At 33.4% G+C, this 24,707-nt stretch overlaps 1 protein-coding gene and 4 long non-coding RNA genes across 5 annotated transcripts in view; 2 read left to right on the forward strand and 3 right to left on the reverse strand.

Annotated features, from left to right (window-relative positions):
- LOC132201636 (uncharacterized) overlaps positions 1–24,707 on the reverse strand; it is a 71,476-nt gene that overhangs the window by 36,090 nt on the left and 10,679 nt on the right. The window lies entirely within an intron of this gene.
- On the reverse strand, positions 4,885–5,757 carry LOC132201058 (uncharacterized). The gene is made up of 3 exons (XR_009442232.1): positions 5,638–5,757; positions 5,395–5,580; positions 4,885–5,331 (listed from the first exon to the last, which is right to left on the reverse strand). It is a non-coding gene; the product is annotated as an uncharacterized LOC132201058 (long non-coding RNA).
- LOC132200873 (uncharacterized) lies at positions 6,218–7,126 on the reverse strand. The gene is made up of 3 exons (XR_009442212.1): positions 7,007–7,126; positions 6,764–6,949; positions 6,218–6,700 (listed from the first exon to the last, which is right to left on the reverse strand). It is a non-coding gene; the product is annotated as an uncharacterized LOC132200873 (long non-coding RNA).
- On the forward strand, positions 19,251–20,768 carry LOC132200833 (uncharacterized). Its single transcript, XR_009442204.1, has 3 exons — positions 19,251–19,646; positions 19,781–19,975; positions 20,230–20,768. It is a non-coding gene; the product is annotated as an uncharacterized LOC132200833 (long non-coding RNA).
- Positions 21,277–23,078, forward strand: LOC132200317 (uncharacterized). Its single transcript, XR_009442153.1, has 3 exons — positions 21,277–21,435; positions 21,671–21,865; positions 22,381–23,078. It is a non-coding gene; the product is annotated as an uncharacterized LOC132200317 (long non-coding RNA).

Raw genomic sequence — 24,707 nt, forward strand, 5'->3', positions numbered from 1 at the left:
TTTCTCTCAATACATCTTAATTAATATTGGTTGTGTAAATTTATTTGGTTGGTATCATTTATGTATTAGTTTCGTTAATTACTTCTGCAAAAGAGCCAGATTTGATAACCATTAGACCATGTTACTGAATCGAATACCAATAAAGTAGATAAAGCACTTTAATTACAAGAAAATTGTTTATGACTTCACCTTTTATGTCGGCAGAGTAATATTAATACATTTTGAAGTTTCACGTAACCAAAAGTAAATTACGTAAATACACAATATTTATACAGCATAAAATTAATTTAATTTCTTTTAAAATTTTAAATAAAATAAAAGGGTAAATTAAAAATATTAATAAGTAAATATTTATAATAAAACAATACAAACGTGTCATTATTAACTTATTTTTAAAATTTACTTTTTGTAACTGTCTGTAAAATCACTGTTTTTCTATTGATTTGGAAAAAATTAATTTCATTTCCTCTCCATTTTCCATGGGTATGTCAGATTAAATTGTTTAAATAAGACTCTTTTGATGAATATTTTAATCCACACTATTGCCATTTATTGAAAGAAAGGAGTGTTTTCAGCCGGTAATGCATCAATAAAATATTATTTAAATTAGAAACTTTTGCCTTTACGTGGAATTACGTTTCAAGACACGTAAAGGCGATTGCGATTAGTCAAAAGTTACTAATTTTATTATTTTCCGTTTTTATTGGTTTTAAATTCCCAATAAAATATTAATTAAAATGAAATTTTTCAGTTAATTTTTATTTCTTTAATCTCAAATTCTCTTTTCCAGGCGTGCCACTGACTGGTGACAAAAGACACATACATACAGTATCGCATCCGTACCGTATGAGTTGTGACCGCCCCAGGTCAATTGTTCGCACTCGCAGACGGCGCAGGGGCATTTCCAACCAGTTGTGTTTTAATTTGCATTCGGCGGTTGTAAATTGATTGTCCGTCGGAGGGTGTGATATGCCCGCAGGGTGCAGAGGGAAACTAGACTAATGGACCGTGTTTTTATGTTTCGGCGAGAGGCGGAAAATCGTCTCGGTCAGATAAAAATAGCCGGCGGCTCGATGCGTGCATAATTTCAGGGGACGCGAGCGCGCGTTCACTTGCGTCGCCGCCGCCGGCTGTTGTTTTTCGGGGGCGGCTGTGCGGAGACGAGTGGGTGGTTCCTTGGCGAGAAAGGGTTGAAGAGCACTCCTGCGGGCAAAATGTTATGCTTGGAGATGTGCGTAATGGAGGTTTGCCGAAACGTGCAAACACCAAACACGCGCGATGTCTTTGGTGTCGTCATGAAAAATTTCTTTTCTTAGTTTTCTTTGTTTCGCTCAAAAGTTCATTCTGAAAATCCAGCTTAGGGAATTTTCAATTTCTAATTTAATAATATACACACTTTAAAATTCTTAATTTAATATTTTTGTTAAAATTAGCAAATTAGACCCTTCTTTTTTATTTTTCTGTAAACATTATCAAACTTTATTTTTTCATTTACATGCTGTCGGAATTCTTCTTTTAATTTTTCAAGTAATTTCTAAATTTTTTTTAAATAAATTAAATCCTTCCAAATTAATTTTGATTTTATTTTTTTTAAATTGCCCTCACTCTTATTGTTGTTCTTTGGAAACAACAAAACCAAAAAAAGTACTCAGCACATCGCTTTTGAGGTCAATTGTACTTTTATTTTTCAATTTTTCTTGGCAACGAGGATCTCAATATTTTCAAATAATTCATATTTTGAAATACTAAATAATAATTATTAAATCTATCCTTGAAAATCAGAATTTCAGGAACTTTCCTCCAATCTGGATCCAGACCGTGACATTTAATGAATTCATTCGAAATGAGGATTCGGTGGCCGGCGAACTTTGCCGGTCGGAGGAGCACCAAAAAGCGTTTTGGCCATTGTGCGCCCACTAAAACATCATACATGGCAGATATTGCCCAAGATGAGAGCGAAAGCACCGCACGAGATTAAATTCCGCAGGCCATGTCTTCCTTTCCTCCTCTGCTTGCTGGCGGCCAGGAATTCCCTTCAGAATCCACCGGCGTCTAAACAAATGAGCCGCTCGACAACACAGAGAAAAGCGGCGGCGGCGGCGGCGGATCACGATTTCTGCACTGTCAAATAAATGAATCCTCGCCTGTCCGCCCGCCTTTGTTCGCAGGCACGCGGCACGGATTTCATCGACATCAAATCCTGGGAACGATTTTCAATGCCCAAAATCTCCAATAGTTTATTTCTATCCTGATAATGTAGGAATAAAAATTAATTCCGATATAAGTTAATAATTAAAATTTTTAAAGTGTATTGGTATTAAATATAATTTATCTGTTTCAAATTTCAATCATCACGGAAGTAGGAAAATTGAAAATAACAGAATTTGGTTGATTTCTCATTAATTTTCGTTTTCCGAGTTATTTAAAAAGATAGATTGTGGTAGATTCAAATTATTATCTTTTCCAATCTTTGTACACGATCTGTTATTAAAATTTGAAGTCTTGAGTTACATTTAAATGTTACAAGATTTTTATTAATCTGTTTTTTTTTTCAATTGTTAACTTTTAAAACTGTTATTAGCAATTTGTGTAGAGAAAATTTAAATAATATTCAAATCGTAAAAATATTTAAATAGTTTGATGGAAGGACCAAATAAGTTAAAAAACTATTTTGTGAAGTAAATGGGGGATTTTGAATCCAAGTGTCTGGTCCTCTGCGCTCATCTCGAGAAACCTGAGGATCAAAGGCGCGCGCGGCGATGGAATTCATCGGAAATTCCCGGGGAAGATCAGTTTCGAAACTCGCTAAATTATGCACAAGAGGCTCAGATCATTTGGCACCAAATGAATAAAGGAGAGCCGTGTGCGTTGAATATCTTTCAAGTGCACGCAAACACTTTAAGTAAATGATGATATTGCGCGAAGGAGCCGGGAGATTAGTTGGTTGAGTGCGTTTCTCTCATCTGCCATCGCAACGACAGGACAATGATGAAATTGAATCGGGTGCGAGTCGAGGGGACAATTGAATGCACTTCTTGAAAAATTGAAAGCAGGGAGCAGGATAAGCCGCTATCATTTGTAACCTCGGGCCGGGCTGATCTGTCAGCTGCGCGCGTATCGGACCGAAGCACTCGCCTTCCCCAAATCCGAATAAATTGAGATTTTAAACAAACAACTAGCATTAAAAAAAGAGAACTAAAAATGTAGGAGGTGAAAGAGTTTTTATTAAAATTCCATTCAAGTGATTCTGATTATGGACAAAGTAAAGGATTGTTTTAAATTTTGATAAAGAGTAATAGAAAAAAAATTGGACAAAACCAAGGGAAAAATAATATTAAATCAACAATAAAAAACTTCCATTTTTAAATCTAGTTCAACAAATTTGGATTTAGAGCAAAATAATTAATTATTAAAATGAGATCAGAAAACTTTGGCAATATCAAATATTCATTATATTTTAAGCATATTAATAAATTTAAATGTATTTTTGAAGTTTGTTAATGGCTTAAAATGTTGTTGGAGTCCGAGTTCTTAACTTCAAGTTTTCAGGGAGCAGAAGAGAACATGCATTATAGATTAAAGCCCACGTGGAGAACTTTGTGAGCTTATTACGAAAATTTCTAAGAATTTCCAACAAATTAAAACGTATTGGAAATCCCATTGAGACCTCCGAAAATTTCCTTGTTTATTTAATCAAAAGTCAAAACGTCGCATTGAATTAATTAGTTCATCCTGTTAATAATTGATAAGTGTTGATAAAAATAAAATTTTATCAAAGTTGCTTTAGTCGGTTTTCCTCTTTTTTATAGCTTAAATGTTAGCTTTTTTCCTTATATGCATGACAAAATATTTTGGCCCCAAAATAAACGATCAAAGAAAAAAGGGCGAACGTTGGAAACAAATGGAATATTTATTACGCTGGATGGCTCTCTGGGTTTTATATACAGAATATGGACGATGTTGTTTTGCCTGTCAAAAGTGCCCGCAGCAGCCGGTTTAGAAATAACAGACACATCAAAAGCTATAAAAACACAGCACCCGCGCCGCGTCGTTCACCTCAACGGGCGGACACACGCGTACGTGTTCGATATGCCAATATAGTGCCCAAATAAAAACACCATCGGTCGTAATTTAACCGGCCGCGCGACAAATATTGCCGCGGCACGAGTAATGCCGCTTGTAAATCATAATTTGCAAGTTTGAAAATATTATTTTGACTGGCAAATGGAAAAGAGTGGCTGTCGAACGAACGGAGCCTTTTGATCTTGAGCCGCGCCATTAATCTTCATCAGAGAATGAAATCGTCGGTTAAACGTAATAAAAGCTTTTCGGATAGATCATCCCTTCCCTTATATCCTGCAAGGTTGAAAGCTGACTCACTTCCATTCCATTCCACCCTCGGATGTGTGTGCATAGTTTCGGCTTCCACCCCCGCTAAGACTTTGAAAAACTCGCACTATTTTTTATCAGCCGCTGCAGCGAGGGAAACGGGGTTGTTGCGTGGGCCGCGCACATAGGTGGTGACTAAATTATTCACGGCATTTGCATCAATAAGTAAGGAGCAGGTGAAACGACGTCGGAGACCGAGAGCTATGCGTTTCCTTTCGTGGACCCCCCAACACCGTTATTTCGGCAGAGAATGAATTGAAAATTATCAAATAAACACTTTCCTCTGTTTTAGAACTAACGTCCGGAAATTAAATTATGAAAAAACTTAAAAAGTTATCTATAGAGCTGTAAGCTAAAAACTTTTACATTGCATTTAATACGTAATTAAAATTTAATTAATAAGATGTTGTTTAAATTTTTTAAATTTTATTTCTTTTAAATAATGGTTGTGAATTATTTATTCTAAACTTGTCTTGAATTTACAAACTAATGGAATTTCAATTAAATGATGAGTAATTTTTATTCAACAAGGCGATAAGGAATTGATTCTCATTAAACCACACAATAATATAGCATTAAATAATTTTATAACATAATTATGTATTAGATGAATGAACGCTTACATTTTTGCTTATTTTGTTTACTACGTTTCAATTTTGATGTCGTCAATAATTACAACTTGGGTATTGGCCCTTCTTTTATAAATAATTATTAAAGTAGAAACTATAATAAGTCCCAACACAATGCTCGTTGGTACTGTAGCAATTATAATCAATTTTGATGTCTCTTCATCCAATTTATCCTCCAGGTCACCGTTTGTTTGTTGTGTGCTTAGCAAGGAACCATATGAGAGAGTTGTGCTTTCATTTCTGTCTAATTTTGAAAAATTATTTGGCAATACTGACGACCCAAAATGATGAAGTAAGGGATTATCAGTTTTTTCTAAAGTAGGAACATAAAAATATTAAAAAATTTAATTATCAATGAAATTTGTTAATTTATCACCGCATTTTGTTTTTCCATCAGGCGATTGTATGTAGATTATTCCTTGTTTGCATCTAACTGTGTACAGAAATTCGTTGTGAAGACATGTGCACATGTATTCATTATAATTTATCCAGCCGTAGGAACATTTTGGGAAATCCTTAGGGACTCTGCACTGAATACAACCGGGAAAGCCGATGCAGCCAGCTTGTTAAAAAATTGGTAAAAGATACAATTGAAAGCAGATAATTATTTATGGTTTACGATATATTCGCCAAAAATATTCATCCCCATTGGATGGTTTTCCCAGAAAAGTCAAGCTGACGATGCAAAGAATAATCCATTTTGGAGTCATTCCTCTGAAATCACCGTCCAAAAAGAAACTATTCAACTGCTGTATAATTAAGTTTGTGTTGACGTAGATGTAAATTATCACAATTGATAAAATGTATTGCATAATTATACTTCCGCGTGCAGGCTACGCGCTTAATTACAAGAAGGAAATTAATAAACAGTCTGATGAATCATCATTGATAATATTCAGCTTCAGCTTTAATTTGATAGAACTATTTTTACAAAATATTATTGAAATTCTATGTTCAGTTTGAGAAACTAGGAGCTACGGATACAGGAAGAAAGATCAGATCACCAAAATTTTCAGCTATATTTCCAATTAGTGCAAAAAGTTAAGCTCATATATCATATCAAAAATTTTTAAGATAAAACGAAGGTTTTAATCAAGATTTTGTATAAGAAAATTGTTTTTACTTGAATAAAAATAAATCAAAAAACTAAATACTTAAAATTTTCAACATTTTATTTACTAATTGTAAAATGAGGAATATTTATTTATGATACAATGACATTAGTATTCATTTTAAAATACAAATATATGCACGCAAAATAAAATAAAATAGAAAAATAAGGATAGTATTAAATATTAAAAAAAAAAATTATGGCTACTCTAATTCTAATTTATTACATTATGCAAAACCTTTTTTACATGGCAATTATAGATCGGCTAGAGATCTTTTTTGATCAATAACTAAATAACAGGAAAATATTATCACTCCAAATGCAATACAAGTTAGAACTGAGACAAATATGGTCAAGATTGGCTTGTAGTCCCATTTATCCAGATGGCCAGGAATTATAATCAATTTTGGTGTCTCTTCGTCCGATTTATTCTCTAGGCCACCATTTGTTTGTTGTGTGTTTAGGAAGGAACCATGTGAGAGAGTTGTGCTTTCATTTCTGTCTAATTTTGAAAAATTATTTGGCAATACTGACGACCCAAGATGATGAAGCAAGGGATCATCAGTTTTTTCTAAAGTAGGAACGTAAATATATTAAAAAATTTAATTATCAATCAAATTTGTTGATTTATCACCGCATTTTGTTTTTCCATCAGGCGATCGTACGTAGATTTTTCCTTGTTTGCATCCAATTGTGTAATGAAATTCGTTGTGAAGACATGTGCACGTGTATTCATTATAATTTATCCAGCCGTAGGAACATTTTGGGAAATCCTTAGGGACTATGCACTGAAAACAACTGGAAAAGCCGATGCAGCCAGCTTGTTAAAAAATTGGTAAAAGATAAAATGGAAAGCAGATAATTATTTATGGTTTACGATATTTTCGCCAAAAATATTCTTCCCCACTGGATGGTTTTCCCAGCAAAGTCAAGCCGACGATGCCAAGAATAATCCATTTTGGAGTCATTCCTCTGAAATCACCGTCCAAAAAGAAACTATTCAACTGCTGTGTAATTAAGTTTGTGTTGACGTAGATATTAAATTATCACAATTGATAAAATGTATTGCATAATTATACTTCCGCGTGCAGGCTACGCGCTTAATTACAAGGAGGAAATTAATTAACAGTCTGATGAATCATCATTGATAATATTCAGCTTCAGCTATAATTAGATTGAACTATTTTTACAAAATATTATTGAAATTTCTATATTCAGTTTGAGAAATTAGGAGCTACAGATACAGGTAAAAAGATCAGATCACCAAAATTTTCAGCTATATTTCCAATTAGTGCAAAAAGTGAAGCTCATATAGCATATCAAAAATTTTTAAGATAAAAACGAAGGTTTTAATGAAGATTTTGTATAAGAAAATTGTTTTTACTTGAATATATCAAAAGACTACATTTTTAAAATTTTCAACATTTTATTTACTAATTGTAAAATGAGGAGAATATTTATTTATGATACAATGATATTAGTATTCATTTTGAAATACAAATATATGCACGCACAATGAAATAAAATAGAAAAATAAGGAAAGAATTTAAATTGAAAAAAAATTTATGGCTACTCTAATTCTAATTTATTAAATTATGCATAACCTTTATTTTACATAGCAATTATAGATCGGCTAGAGATCTTTTTTGATCAATAACTAAATAACAGGAAAATATTATCACTCCAAATGCAATACAAGTTAGAACTGTAACAAATATGGTCAAGATTGGCTTGTAGTCCCATTTATCCAGATGGCTAGCAATTATAATCAATTTTGGTGTCTCTTCGTCCGATTTATCCCCCAAGCCACCATTTATTTGTTGTGTGTTTAGCAAGGAACCATGTGAGAGAGTTGTGCTTTCATTTCTGTCTAATTTTGAAAAATTATTTGGCAATACTGACGACCCAAGATGATGAAGCAAGGGATCATCAGTTTTTTCTAAAGTAGGAACGTAAATATATTAAAAAATTTAATTATCAATCAAATTTGTTGATTTATCACCGCATTTTGTTTTTCCATCAGGCGATCGTACGTAGATTTTTCCTTGTTTGCATCCAATATTGTAATGAAATTCGTTGTGAAGACATGTGCACGTGTATTCATTATAATTTATCCAGCCGTAGGAACATTTTGGGAAATCCTTAGGGACTCTGCACTGAATACAACTGTAACCGGTGCAGCCAACTGGTCAAAAATTAATGAAATAGAATTTTAAAATCAGATAAATTTGTGGTTTACTCCAATTTCGCCAAATATATTCTTCGCCATTGGATGGTTTTCCCAGCAAAGTCAAGCTGACGATGCAAAGAATAATCCATTTTGGAGCCATTCCTCTGAAATCACCGTCCAAAAAGAAACTATTCAACTGCTGTATATTTTAGTTTGTGTTTACGTAGATATAAAATATCACAATTGATAAAATGCATTGCATGTACTTCCGCGTGCAGGCTACGCGCTCAAAAGTTTACAAGGAGGAAATTAATTATCAGTGTGATGAATCATTATTGATAATATATTCAGCTTTAATTAAATATAACTATTTAAAAAATACTATTGAAATTGTTATATCTACTTTGAGAATTTTGCAGCATTATTCAAATTTAATGAAACAAGTTTAATTTAGAATTTTATTTATTTAGTAAATAAAAATTTAAATTTCCATTGAAAAAAGGAACTACGGATACTGGAAAAAAGATCAAATCACCGAATTGTTCAACTATCTCCAGTTATAGTTAAAAACGCTCAATGTGGCGTAGATCATATGTTTTTTTAAGTAAAACGTAAATTTTAATGAAAATGTAATAACAGAACAAAATACACTTTATTTAATTAAATTTCCATTACAATTAAACTAGCTTTTACAATGCAAATTTTTTTTAACAAAATGTTTGGCTTTTTCTGTAGCTGGAGCACTGGAAAAGCAACGCTTAATGTCATAAAAAAAATTCTTACTCAAAATACTATTTTTTATGTTAAAAACGTTTTAGACGAATTTGGTTTTTGAATTGTCTGCCTCGCAGCTCATTAAAAAAAGGGTGTGCGTGTCACAAATTACAATCTGCACACATACGAATGCCACTTTTTGAATTTCTGGCCCGACGAGGTCACGCCACGTGTTTTATTTAAAACATTTGGCATGCACCGGTGTGCATTGTGTGTCGTTGGCGTGCCACGCACTTGATGCAGAAACCGCGCCAGCAGAGAGTTTAGCGAGGGCGCGGGTGTGTTTCCCATTATTTTCTATTTGTCGCCGGCATTGTGTATTTTTAATTCGGCCACTGCGACCCATTGTGTTGGCGCAGCATTAATCACATTTACCTGACGTGCCACGCGGCCTTGTTTTTTTGTAAGAGACTCGTGTTGCGAATAATCAGATCAACATGTCCTCAACTATTAAATCACGACTCGCACGAATAAAAGATCGGCGCATTGCATTTTTAACCCGCACGGTCACCAACTTTCCTGTTAGAATCACTCATGGCGCGACGGGGGAAACCCATTATGCATAGCAAAGGTAATAGATTAAAAATTAGACGATTCATTACTCCAATAAACTCGAAATATATATTTGCTTTGTGCAAAAATCCAATTCAAAAGAGCTTAGGAAACCCACGTTAAAGATATTAAATAGTAATTCAATCTGATGATTAGTTTTTAATTACATTTTTTTTTTCATTTAAAAACTAAATAATATGAAAATTCTATTATAAAGCTAATTATTTTATATCATTTAAAAAAATTAATCACATAAATATTTTAAAAATCATATAAAATTTATAATCATTGAAAATTATTTTTATAATACTAAATGTAAGATTTAAAAAATTGATGTGTTTTTTTTATGTTTAAGAATAATATTTTAATTATTAACAATTTGTTCATCATTTCAGGTAAGATTAAAAGACTCATAATAATAATTAATCCCTGATCAACTTGATTTAATTAAACCTTTTATCCTACAAATCTTTTTGATTAATCATCAGACTTCATCAATTATTTCATATAATTTTTAAATTTAATTTAATTTCATTATTTGTTATATTTTAATCTTTAATCTTCTCATGGTTAAATAGTATCTGGGCTTCATTTTGGTTTTTTTTTTAATTTTGGCAAATTTGATCATTGATGACATTTAAAAATTAACTAGCTAATCTCATAAATCATAATATAGAAAATTAAAAAAAATCATAAGATTTTAAATCATCATTTATATTTTCAATTACATTTCGCCGCAATTTTACAAGGACAAGTTCGAATCAGTTTGAACTCAAAATTTAGTTAAATATTCACATCATTGAATTCATAATTATCAAAAATCTGTTAATTACCACGAAATTGTTCAATCCCTAAACTTTGCGTACTGAGCGAATAGGCGGCTTGTTCTCTCCATTGTTTCCTGTGTGTGTGTCTATTTGTGAAATTTCCCAAAGTAATGCCTTGATGTACTCGAAGCACATCATCTATTCAATCTGTAGCCAAAGCGAGCGGAAGTTTGCAAACTCGACTCTCGCTCGGTGAATACTAAAGAGGTCTTCTTTCGCTGATAGAGAGAGCAGAGCAACCGTGTCTGTGTTTGCCAGATAGAGGAACGCGCGCAGACAAACAGTCATAATAAATAAATAGAGCCGGCCATTGTACACGCGAAATATAAATGCGGGGCAAGTAAACTGTGGGGCTGAAAGGCCGGACCTTACTGCCCTCGCGCAGGCCGCTGAAGAGAATGCTTTTAGCAGGTCGAGAGCAGCGCAGCTCTCAAGATCCCCCGAGGCCTCCGAAGCGTGTTTTCAACAAAACATCAGACATGCATTCTGCCGAAAGAGAGAGAAGAACTAGGTGGGTCAGTCTCTTGCTCTGTTTGACCAGATGTTGAACAAGAAAATTCGCTGTCAAAGTTTTATATGAACCCATTTATTTGCTCAATATGAAACACGGTCTTACCAGGCGCACAAAACGTTTTATCTTTTATTAATCCAGGTAAGAATTGACTTGAAAAAAGAGCTTGGTCCTTGAAAAATGTTTATTAAAAGAGCTAAAATTAAGAGATTTTGAAGATTAACCAATTCTATAAGTAAACAAATTAATAGAGAATGATCTACCAGCAAAATCACTAAATAGATTTAAAATTTTTTCATATAAAAAGTATATCATCCGTTATTTCTGAAAAAAAAAATACTTGAATGAAAAAGAGTCAAATTAAATAAATATTTTGTTCATTTTTGTGTCTGTTTTATTTTTAATTTATTATATCTTATTTATTATATCTTAAATTATATAATTGTAGCGCGTGCCAAAAATTAAGGTTTTCACTGTTATTTTTGTAGGGATTAAAATACTTGAATTTTCTCCGCAGGAAGTTGTTCAGTGGTTTGAGAAAAATTCTCAACAAATAAAAATTTTCCCTTGATTAATTTTAAAGATAAATTTTTATTTTTAATTTCTTGTGTATTTCTTGGTCTGTATAATAAGGAGGAAATTTGACGTTTACCACATCCTCTTTGGTCTTATGAAGTGTTTTATAAGCAAAAAAAGGCATGGAAAATACGCTAAATATTTATGCAGTTGGCAACTTCAATTTGCTTCAACAACTTTTGCATCGAGTGTGTAAATTTTCCTCTCGTGTTGAATAAAACATGCACGTTACTCCGAAAGCGATTAAAACCCTTATAATTATATGCACTTAATCCAATTTTTTCCTCGTCCTAAATATCAACTCGCTTCAACACACTTCTTGTGCCAACTTCTGCGCGTTACTCCTCCGCAGACCGCTTGCGGAAATTTGCGCCCACTCGGCACACATTCAATCAATTATTAAAGCGGCCAACTCACTAAGACGCGCATTATGAAAGGAAAGTTTTTCAAGAGAGGCAGAAAAAGCACCTCAACTAGCTGCTGGTTTTTTAGTATTAACGCGCCCTTGGAGTCTTTTTAAAAGTAGCTGCTGTGCTAATACTACAGAAATATTTCATGAACCACCCTATAGCTAGTTCAATATGTATAATAGTGTGTGCAGCTCGGAACACGGACGGCTGTGTCGGTTTTGCTGCCAAAGATAAACGCAGCACGCATATACATACATATGCAGACTTTGTACACTTTCGAAGACAGAAAGCTCCTCGAGGCTCAACTCGAGCAGCAGCCGCGGATTAATTTGGAGGTGGGTGCATATGCATGGGCTAAACTGAACTTCTTCACCCACTTGCAAGGGGGAGAGAGAGAGAAAGCGAGCATGCGAGAGAGATTCAGAGCTGAATCTGTCCAGGGTGAGAAAAATAATTTAAAAAGAAAATTAATCCAAAATAATCTTTGTATGGTTGAGAGAAAAAGTCATTTTTAGGCGCATTTAAAGTATAAAATTTCGTTTGGGAACCTAAAGCGATGAGTTAAGTCTACTTTAATTAAAACTGTTAAAAAATAAGGGTTTCAGTTAGAAATGACAATTTACTTGCCTCTTTAAAATCATTTAAGGAAAAAAACTAGATCATTCAGTTATAAATATGTAAATAAATAATAATTAGTTACAATTGCTAGGATTATGGAAAGTGTTTAACATTGTAAAAATAGAAATGAAGAGATCGGGCTTTTTCCTCTTTGCAGAAACTGTTTTTTACTGAAAAACAAATGGCTCTACCAGTTTTGGTCACGGTCTGCGATCCTATTTCTTGAGCAAGAAAAGAAATCAGCAAATTTAAACACCACATTTTCACATAAAAATTAAAATCTGAAACTAACTCAACTAGGATTTTAAGATTTTAATTTTTATGTTAAAATGTGGTTTGCCTTTTAAATTTTGCTAATTTTGTTTTTATTTCTCTTGCTCATAAAAGCAGATCGTGACCGAAACTGGTAGAGCCATTTTTTTTTTAATAAAAATCAATTTCTGCAACGAGGAAAAAGCCCGATCTGTTCATTTCCACGATCATCTCCTCGAGTGTCAACTTCTTCAAACATTTAAAAAAATAATTTAATTTAATTTGCAACAGTTTAGATCGTTCCCTTTCTCTTTAAATAGATTGAAAATTTTTACCATAATCAATCACTAGCAATAAGGAAAAACACCAAACGGCATAAAAAAAGCACATAAGAGAAAAAAGTAGATGATTTGTAGAAGGAGGAAAAATAAAATACGTACATTAAACTTCCGTAAAAACTTGTAATCTTTGGTCTCAAAGATATCAAAATTAAAATCTTTTAAATTTAAAATCAATATTGAGACATGTCAAACCCATAAGCTTTAAAAAAGTTTTTCACGCTTTGCTATTTTTTGAGGAGCGGGTAGCAAAGTGCCCAAAGGCAGACACCTTGTTTTTGGGAGCGCGAGAGCGAAAGCAGCCGGCGTTTACCTTAACCCTTCAAACACCCGCAGAGCAGCAACAGAAAGTTTCGGCGGCGGCGGCAGCGAAATGATGAGAGGGGCATTTGTTACACGGGCAAAGCCACAAGTGGCTGACCGCGCATAATATGTGTGTACGTGTTTGTTGCAATAAGCACTCGACGGAGCAACTTTTTCCTAACTGTTCGTACACAAGTGGGCAAATATCAGCAATGAGCGGCAACACTCCTGGCTGACCTGCAACCGGCCGTGCATGTGTATTTAGAATATTTGCTTCTCCGTGTTTGGCCGGCAGAGCTTGATTGTTTGCTCGGACCGCAGAGGAATGGACACCTTTGTCTTTGATCAGCAGCGACGAGGTCTTTGTGCGAGGGTGGCTGCAAAAGCAACCCCCCTATTGCCGTGCTCCTCTGGGATTCTTTGAAGGGGTCGGAAATTCTGATGCTAGAACTCTTTCCATGTTGCGCGCTTCACTGCTCAAAAAATCCAATTACGCCACGGAGAGGTCAGCCTCGTTTATGCTTGAAAATATAAATGGAAATTGTTTGCTATCGTCCAAATTGGGTGTGAAAAAGCAAATTAATCAAAGTTTTTGCATAAACCACATAAAAAAAAAGAATTCAAATTTTATAACGATGTTTTGTTTATTCAGAATTTTTGAAATGAAATTGACGAAAATTAATTATATTTGTCATTTATAAAATTGGTTCTATCTTGAATAAAACTGAGAGAATAATTATGTTAAAATCTATTTTTTTGACAATTTTAAACGTGACAATTGGAATATTGAGCAAGATTATTAAAAACTAAGGCAATTTAAGAGTGTGAAAGGCACTGATATAGTTGTACACGCAAATTCAGTTGATTTGAACCAAAGGAAATGATAAGAACTCAACACGACGGAACGGAATGAATAAATGCCATTTTTATATCAATTAGAAATTTTAATTGAGAAAGATTTAGTCAATGAGAAAGCTGATGTATTTTAAGCATTCCAAACCACCAATATTTATCCATTATTTATTTATATTTTAAACCTTCAAAAAGTCAATTTTTTTACCCTGAGTTAAATTGAAGATCTAAATTTACACTTAAAATAGTAAGAAGAATCCAATTTTTATGAGATTTTGCTTTTTGAATGTAAAAGAAAGATTGATTTTTGTATGAAGAAAGTTCATTTATATTCAGGAAGTGTGAAATGAGACGTTTTTCTGATTCCTCTTCTTCTTTTTCTCTAATATTTTAAGTTAATTTGTAAGAAAACAAAATTATTCAGGCATGAAATATTTAAAATTATAATTTTTTTGGTTTTTTCATTGAATTAAAAATTGTAGAAGCAAAAAACTGAGAGAAACTTGTAAAAGCTATGCAACCTGCTCATCGCATGTGTTTGCCGGACAGCCTAACTGTAAAAATCGATTTTCTATTTTTTTTTTCTATATTTTTTTTTACAAGCCGAAACTGACTGTAAATTTTGTAATTTAAAAACTCTTTGAATTGTTAACTTGTTTTAGTAAATATTAAAATTAACGCAATTACGAAAAATTGTGCACCAAATATTGTTAAAGGTCGTGGCTTCGAAATACACGCACGTTGCCGGAATTATTCATGAGAGTCGCGTCGCGCGGAACTCATTACCATATTATTTGGCTGTAAATTGACGAATTTCGCGGCATTTCCATGTCATCGTTGGCTTTTGCCACTGCGCTCTGCGGGAAGGGAGAATGGCTTTCTGATGGCGCACAGCAAAGTCAACTCGAGAGCTTGGTACACACACTTGCAGCCGCGAATAAGCCATTAGTAACATCAGCAGTCGTGGCTTTTCCTCCTCCATTAAAAGGAAGGTCTAAGGAGAGCACGACGACGAGCAAGGCTCATCAACGATGAAAACGGCTCCGACGCATATTCAAGCAAATTAATGCACTTTATTGGAAAATGGCCCAAGTGCCCTCAACAAGTGAAATTTAATCACAACGGCATTGTTTTTAAAAAGGAGTTCCATCCTCAAAAGATCCAAGCGACTTACTTTTAACTTACTTAATGAATGTATAAAATATGGAACGTGAAATTTGGTTAATTTAATAATGATTTTCTTACATTTTTGTCTCGGGTATTTTTGAATTTTGTATAAAAATTATCGAACTTAATTCGAAGTACTCGTGATGCAGCTTAAATGATGTAATTTAAAAAATTGAAGAATGCTGTCTCTAAAAATTTCAAGATAAAATTAGTCTTCAAATAGAAAAAAAATTTAGAAGATTTTTTTTGTGCAAATGTAAATGAATTATTTAGGGGCGAATTTAAAAAAATCCTGAAAATTAATTAAATTTGTACTAGATCTACCATAATTCACCATTTTTTTATTTTTTAAATGTAATATCCACCCGCGGCCTATATAATTTTAATCAGTAAATTTGTAAATGAATTTACATAATTTTCCATCTTGCAGGTCAAGAAATGTTGTGGAAAGTTGCAGCATTCAACTTATTCAATAATTGTATGAAATTTTTGCCAATCTATCTTTTCCAGGAATAGCAATTATGTGGATAAATCAATCATAAATACAGGCTACTTTCCAAACATATCGACTTAATTTTTTCTTGCAAAGCCGTTTTCAAATCGCAGTTACTGGAAAAAATAGTTGGCGTGCTTTCCGTCCTTAAATAAAGAGTAACGTGAGGACATCGCATGCTTGGGTACATAAACAGAGCTTGATTTGCGTCAGAAACCGCAACCAAGATTTTGCTAAAGAGAAAGATGAATATGTTAGCTGCAATTTAAAACACTGTGCGTGCAAAACACTCCGGAAAATCGTGCTGTAAAATTAAAGCTCGTTTATTGTTTATGTTTTTCAAGATAACAAACGCAGCGTAACCGCACTCGCAGTTTTATGCAAAAAAGCCTTAAATTAGTTTACATAGCTGAATTGAATCGTTGAGTAGTTTAAAAAATTTCAAATAATTGCTAATTTTTCTCCATAATATGTTTATTGTTCCTGTATAGGTTCTTGAAGTTGTTGTTGTGGAACCTTTTGTCACTCGAGGTGGTCATATTTCTTTATTTGTCTACATTGATACAAATAGATTGTTTAAATTGTTGAAAACAATTTATTCGAAAAGAAAGGAATTGCTGGACAAAACTTCCGAGATCAAAAAGATTCCAATCGTCACCAGTGAGCCATATCGAAATGAAGTTTTCAAATGAAACACAAATAAAATTTTACCAATCCACAAAATTAAATTTTAATTTTAGCTGATGAAAGACATAATCCTTAACATTATCTGTGATCCGGGCCTGAGCACGTCGGGGCTGAAACATGCACGCACCTGCATTTTTGATAGAGTCGAATCGATTTCCATTCATCATTCAAGAGACGCTGTTATAAATTTTGCAATCAGCCAGCCGCTTCGCCAGGAGCCGTTTTTGATCACACAATTCAGTCTGCGTGTGTGCAGCGGTTGCCGCCGCCGCCGCCGCCGTTTTTGGGCAAACATTTACTTTCCTACCCTCCGCCATTACACGCTCGACCCTTTTCCACGCACACACGCATTTATTCGGCAGCGCAGCCCTTTGCCTATCGGCGCGTAAATAATTAGTGACGCCAAAAACTCACTAATTTAATTTGGCCCTTTTTTCGCAATCCCTTTGGTACGATTTGCACCAGCGGAATGCTGTTGCGTCGCGGCTTCGCCTCACTGTTTGCGGTGCCATAAAGCAACAAAGCTGCTAATTTGACCGCTTTTTTTTAAATAAAATTAAAATCCCGTTTAATTAAAAAAAAAATAATAATAAATATATTCTGTAATAATAAAATATGTTGTTAATTCTTTCCAGAAAATGGTTTTTATTTGTGAGTGTCTAAAATATGACATCTTATATTGCCAACGTTTTCACTTTTACTTCATGAATTAAACAAATCATTGCATTTTTGTGTGAAAAGCCTTAAATTTCAAAGAGAGGAACTAGTTTTATTCATAGCAAGTACTTTAATCTTTTCTTTAAATGTGCCTGATAAAAGTAAAATAAATAAGAATGCAGCGCAATTTCTTTATTGGATATGAAGATAATCAGATTCTTTTTATTGATCGCTATAAATAATAATTACGGTTTAATCCCTCTTAAATAAAATAAATGTTTTAAGAAATCTTTACATAATTTTTCCTAATGCACAGATACTTCATGAAAACCAGATGAGAACTAGCAATTTGGTCACGTAAAATTCTCTTAATTAAGCAAATTTGCGTTGCATTTTCAATGCCTCAAACAAAACTCATAGTTCCTCAAAAAGCTTCCATTGCAATTTTATAATTGCGTAATAAATATTGCTTTTTCAGATTGTTAAACGATCTTTTTAGAACCACTAATTGATGCCAAAAGAATGGGATTGAAAGAACCAGAAAGAAAATTACTTTGTTAAACTATAATTATAGATTAAAATTGACTTATTTGTCTAGCTGAGCAATATTGATTTTATAAAATTACAAGTAAATAAAAAAATCAATTTTTTAGAATTAAATTTAGACAATCTATATACATTTTCAGATTTTTGAAACCTTTATTAAAATTTAATTGGTTTCAAATTAAATTTTAAGTGACTATATGTTTGAAGTGACTATATCTGAATTCATAATATATTTAATTGGAAAAACTTTCATATTTAAAGGGCAATCATGGATCTTTCAATTTGATTCCTCGCCTTTTGAATTCAATTTTCGCCTCCAAGGCAACATCTGACTATTCATTTGCCACCGACCAGGAAAAAGCACCGTTTTTATTTTTATCTGGGTCCGCTTTTGCGCACCAAGGGTTGCGTTGGCAGAAAAGTTGTGTGAAGTGCGCGAGAAGGATTAATTTCCGAGCACTTTCTCTCTCTCGCTCGTCGGCTCGCACAAAAGCAAGGTGCGCAGCTCGTCGGCTTTCTCTCTCTGGCTCAGTTTACACGAATCGCCAATTTGTTAGGCGAAAACTAATTTGACTGAAATGCGAGAGCGAGAGGGAGATGCTCTCTTTGTCGCATTAGCCGGCCATAATTACGGCAGGACAAAACTGGCGGAGAGTTATATGACGGGAGCGTGTAATTTATCTGGCGCGCGCACACGTCACTCCGCCACTGCACTTTTTATTAAACCGCTCTGCCCTTCGAATGTGAAACACCTGATGCGCGTCCCGGCCAAATTTTATGGCGAAAAACGTTCTCCCTGTCACACACGACCCGCAAATGAATTGCCTAGAAGAGCAGCCATCACACCTGCAGATGATGCTGCAATTACGATTAGTACGCAACGGGTCAGAGCTGCTCAAGTTGTAGGGATCAATAATTATTGTATTTATTTTTGCAATAAAAGTTGAAGTTTTAATTTATTTAAATATTTTTTTATTGAAAAATTTAGCGGTTTTTTAAATGAATATTAACGTACAGAGTAAATTAAACTTTTTTAGAATTTATTTTATTTAATATTTATAACAAAAACGTATGAAATTACAATTTTTCAAAATACAATTTTTTAGATTTACAATTTGACATAGATTTACCAAATTTGTACTTTTCTCTTGTTTTCAGGTTTTTTTTACAATTTAGACTGAAAAATTTTCCTGAATAATCAGAAAATGTACTGAAATCATTTGATTAAAGTAAAAAATTAAAAATATAAAGGAATTTCCCAAAGAAGTTAAGAATATTATGCAAAGTCTTTTGGCAAAGCAGATGTTAAAAGGATTAAAAAAAATTTGCAAATATAAAATTTATTTATTTTAAGGCGCGATATTCCACAAGCCATGCGAAATTGTTTTTTTTCTTACAATTAATTTGTAAGCACGTGATATACATATTATCGCTTTAGAAGTGGTCTGTCGGCCACTTCCTCAAATTTTATCGGCCATGAAAAATGGCAAAAGTTTAAAAACAAAACCAAATTTGAAATGGGGAAACCCTATTAATTGACATTGACAACAATATTTTCTTTCATTAAGATGGGGTTTTTTTTGTGTTTTTACTTGAAAATATTTTGACCTTCGCGGTGGGATGGAAATGCTATTAAAGAGCGTGCGAGCGTAAATCTATAATCAGTGAGAAAAACGTTTCCACTTTGCAAACAGTTTCTTAAAAGTGACAAAAAATGTTGACTCGGTTTATATTTTCGTCAGCTCTGATTTTTCTGGCGGTAAACGCCGCGTCGAATTCCACATGTAGGCTATCATTTTCATCTCAAAGTGTTTTAATTAAATAAGGAAAGGTGTTTTATTATTTCAGGAATCTTTTTTCACAATGTTATTTTGATTTTTGAAAATATACATATAATAATTCTTGTTTTGTTATGCAGCGGAAAAGGGTGATATTTGCCTGTTGGGACCATTGACGACAAAGGGAAAACAGTGCCTGGCGTACTTTGAAATGTTTACGTTCAATGCGATAAAAGGCAGGTGCGAGTTGTATGTCTATGGAGGATGCCACGCCTCCAAAAACCTATTCAAGAGGCCTATTGATTGCAAAAACGCCTGCCAACACCTCTTTAAACGTACGCCTAAGTATTCTAACAATTTTTAACTCCTATAAATGAACAAAATATTTCTAAATGAACCTTACAGTCAATTATAATAAGCGTAGTTAACAATTTCACCCTGATTTTTTTCTAATAAAATTTCATGAAAAGTAATAAGAATTTTTCTTACAATTTTCTCCAAAAGCTTATGAATTCGTTTATTTTCTAAATATTAATCTTGTGTAAGAAAACCCTTTTTTAACAAGATTTTCCCCTTTTTTTTATCATAGCTCCGGTTGATATCTGCATGCTAGGGCCCATGAAGGAGGTTTCTCAAACTTGCAAAGCTATAGTTCCGATGTTTACGTTCAACCCGGCCACCGCCAAATGCGAGAAATACTCCTATGGAGGATGCGACGGTTCTGAGAATCTATTTGACACACAGGAAGCGTGTAAAAGTGCCTGCAAACACCTCCACGTCTTGCGGGGAAATATATTATAATTTGTGTATTGATCAATCCCAACCATAGATGTACCTTTGATAAGAATAAAATTTATAAAATAGAGATCAGTTTCTCTCAAACCTTCAAAAGCACTGATTATTATTCGATACCTTGTCCTGAGGGTTTTATAAAATATCAGGGTAAGTCTTGAGCGAAGGAATATTCAGGCTATTCGGCAACAGACCGAGGTAGCCTTAACCTGCAGAACCCGCAAGAAAGACCAGGTCAGGCTGGCTTACAAGGCACTCCCTATCCCCTAGCAGGTGCTAAGTCAGTCCCGAATAAACCTCGGTACACCCGGAGGACATTCCAATCCTCGGTTTGATCAAATTTCGGTCAATGATGTATTTTACTGTTGCATAGTTCATATAAAAAATATTTTTGAATTATAGAATATTGAATAGCGTTTCGATTTTTAGGCTAACAATCTGTTGAAAAGTTTTTCAAGGGTTTCAATGGATTGAGCCCAGTTTTTATTTGAAAGATCCTGCAGATATTAAGCTGCAGGGTTTTCGGGGGTGGTTTTCCCCTGTGGTAAGCGAGGAGGGTTAGTCAAGTGCTTGTCCACCCCCGCCGAATGGGTCAGGACTGCCAAGATCGTACCTGTATTTTAGATTTTTCCCATCTAGTTCAACTATTATATTTTAACCACTCATATATTCGTAATAACAGTTCACCACAGAGTGTGGCTTTGAAAACAATGTATATGGGCCGGTAAATCTAATTATTTGACCTCGCTTTAAATTTAACAAAAGGATGTGGGGGCTGGGTTTTTTTTTTGTTTTTCATACAAATTTTGACCTTCTGCGGTGTGCGCTGAAAATACTATTTAAAAAGGCGAGCAAACTTTAATCAACCGTCAGTGCGAAAAAAGTCTTTCACGCAATAACACGCAAAACTTCACGCGAAAAATGATGATCCGCTACTTTTTGATTTCGTCGGCGCTGATTTTTCTGCTGGTCAACGCTGCAACCTGGTCGACCTACTCTCCGCGTAAGTTCCCACTTCAATTATCTTAAATAAATAATATGGTTATTATTTTTTTTTAAATAATTTTGATTGACTAAACGAGACAGGCATTACTAGTTATGTTAAATACTTTATTTGAAAGAATAGTAACCAGTAGGGATTGATTTTGTAAATTTTTGCAGCCTTTTCAATGCATTAGAATGTACTGACGTGAAAAACCGTGGAAATTGATTAATTTTGTTTTTGATTTGTTGAGCAGCAGAGCAGGATATTTGCCTGTTGAAACCGTTGTCGCAGAACCTTCAAGCATGCCGTGCAGGATTTCGCATGTTCACGTTCAACGCGGCCAGAGGTAGATGCGAGAAATATATCTATGGAGGATGCTTCGGCACCAAAAACCTATTTCGGACTCAAGCCGAGTGCGAAAACGCCTGCAAACATCTTATTCAAAGAAGTAAGCTTAAAATTAAGTCGTTTCACCGAACAAACCCAATTTTAATTCAATAAAATATTATTTACCATTTATTCTTTATTCCTAATTTAAATTTCATATAAAAATGAAAAAAAAAAAATATGATTTGAATTTATATTCGGCTTTTCCTCGATGGGTATTTGTGAGTTTTTATTGTTTAAGAAAAAAATATTGTTTTTTTATTAACCAATAAAAACTTACAAAAACCCATCGAGGAAAAGCCGAATTTAAATTTAAATCACCATGAATCAACCCTCAATATCGAACGTCTACTACAAAAAAAAAAAAAAAAAAAAAAAAAACAAATGAAAAAAATGTTGCAAAATTTCTTTTCATGGCACAAGTGCAAGAAACAAATAGCAAATAAGGGTAAAAATAATAGCTAGAATTAACAATGGGACGTCTTGAACGAAACAAAATTGACTCTAACACATAATTTTTACTTTTTACATATTTCTTTGAAAGTGTGTGATTGAAAAAATCTTTCTTTTTTACAGGAACAACAAAACGGACAGGAAAATAAGCAGTACATATACTGCCTTGGATACTGAGACTTACAAAGTCATTAGAATTTACCATGTGAAAACCTGCAAATCACTGTTAAAAAAGCTTTGAAATTAAATCAAAACTCGTGAAATTTCCTGAAAAATTTATCAATCACTGAAATATTGTTCTCTTCACATTAAAGAATAAAAATCTTGCAACTAATTTCAGAAAAATGTTTAAACAATTACGTAAATAAATTATGGTCTAATGAGTTTATACAATATGTTTTAGTTTAAAATCATGTTTATTAATGTATCACCGAGCATTCTCTTCCCAAATACATCATCCATCAATCAATATTATAAATTACATTGATTACAAGAGAGATAAATTTTATTAAAGATTTATTATTATTGTTGTTTATTTGTCCAAATTGTTACATCACATTGTTTACATACAGATTGTTGAAAACATTTATTTTGAAAAAAGAAATTGTTGGACAAAACGGCACCACCACTAGCAAAAATTTTGCTAAAACTTCCGAGGCCAAAAAGACCCCATCCGCCGCAGTGAGCCTCGGTTGACTAAGTTTTGTTCTTTAACTGGCACTGATTTATAAAAAAAAAATTGTATAATTTTATTTAAATTAATGTTCCTTACTTATAAAAATGAGTCAGTAGTGTAAAGGTGAAATTTGGATAAAAAGCAAAGCAACTATTAATGGCACACTTAAATGTCCATCTGCAATAAAAATATATCTGTGGCTGAAAAAAAATCTTACTGGTGGTTTACGCCGCATCAAATCTGCAGCTCACATGTGCATTTGCAGCAACACAATGGCCTAAAAAAATGCCAAAAATATTTTGGATCCTTTCCGGCCAGTTCAAATATTCTATTAAGATCGTTATTGTCGCTGTAATTATTGCAGCTTTCAGATTGGCCAGAAAAAAGAAAAGTACATGGGTATTGTATCTAATAATATGACCTTGCTTCAAGTTTAACAAAAGGATGTGGAGGGATGGGTTTTTGTTTTTGTTTTTCATACAAATTTCGACCTTCTGCGGTGTGCGCTGAAAATTCTATTTAAAAAGGCGAGCAAACTTTAATCAACCGTCAGTGCGAAAAAAGTCTTTCACGCAAAAACACCCAAAAGTAAAAAAATGATGATCCGCTACTTTTTGATTTCGTCGGCGCTGATTTTTCTGCTGGTCAAAGCTGCAACCTGGTCGACCTACTCTCCGCGTAAGCTCCCTTTTTATTTATCTTATATTTTAAAAAGAAAATTGGTTTAGTGTTTTGTGATTTTCTAGAAAGGAAAATAACATCCTTTGATCAAACAAGATAGGATGCTTAATTTGATTTTATTTAAAAGAAATCAAACTTGATGTAAAGTAGTGTAATTTTTTTTATAATGAAGTGAATAACCGTGGAGCTGGATTAATAATTATACATAATTTTGATTTTTTGAGCAGCAGAGAAGGATATTTGCCAGTTAAAACCAGTTTCGGTGTTCCCTCAACGTTGCCGTGGAAAATTTCCTATGTTCACGTTCAACGCGGCCAGTGGCAGATGCGAGAAATTTTTCTATGGAGGATGTGACGGCACCAAAAACCTATTTGCGACTCGAGCCAAGTGCGAAAACGCATGCATCACCGGTCCAAGAGGCAAGCTATGTCGTGTTTGACACCCCCATATTTTCATTATATTTTCTTATTATTCAAATATTGTCTACAACAATGGCAAGTTTTGATCATCTTTTGTCATGACTTGAGTAGAATTAAACAATTATAATGACAACAGAGAAATTTAACCATCGCTACAATTAATAATAGGAACTCTTGATTGAACCAATCAAAATTGATCTGTATCTTCTAATGCCAACTTCTCTCTGCTTGTTTTTGTATTAATCATTGAAATTTTAATTAAAAAAATTTACAGGCTCAACCCGACGCGCACGAACGTAAAGTTGTTCAGATACCTGCAGACGGAAACGCAACAAAATCCTTCAAACTTACTCGTAAACCTACAAACCTTCATAAAAATTAGTTGTAAGCTTCACGAGAAAAATATTCAATATTTTTCACTCAAATAATCTGGATTTAGTTTAGAAATGCATTTCAAATTAAAACATAAATGTATTTTCTGAATATGTACTAAGGAGCGATGTCAATTAGTGAAAAATTTTGTTCAAATAAATAAATGTATTACGATTTAATTATGAAACTCATGCATTAATAAATCAATAAAAAATAATTCATGGAACCTCTTGCATTCGTCGTATTATTTTATTTCGGGTAAACTTAATATAATAGAAAAAAGAATTTAGTAAATAGTATAT

Source organism: Neocloeon triangulifer, unplaced genomic scaffold (assembly GCF_031216515.1).
Source record: "Neocloeon triangulifer isolate White Clay Creek 2 clone unplaced genomic scaffold, ASM3121651v1 ptg000014l, whole genome shotgun sequence".
Classification (NCBI taxonomy): Eukaryota; Metazoa; Arthropoda; class Insecta; order Ephemeroptera; family Baetidae; genus Neocloeon; species Neocloeon triangulifer.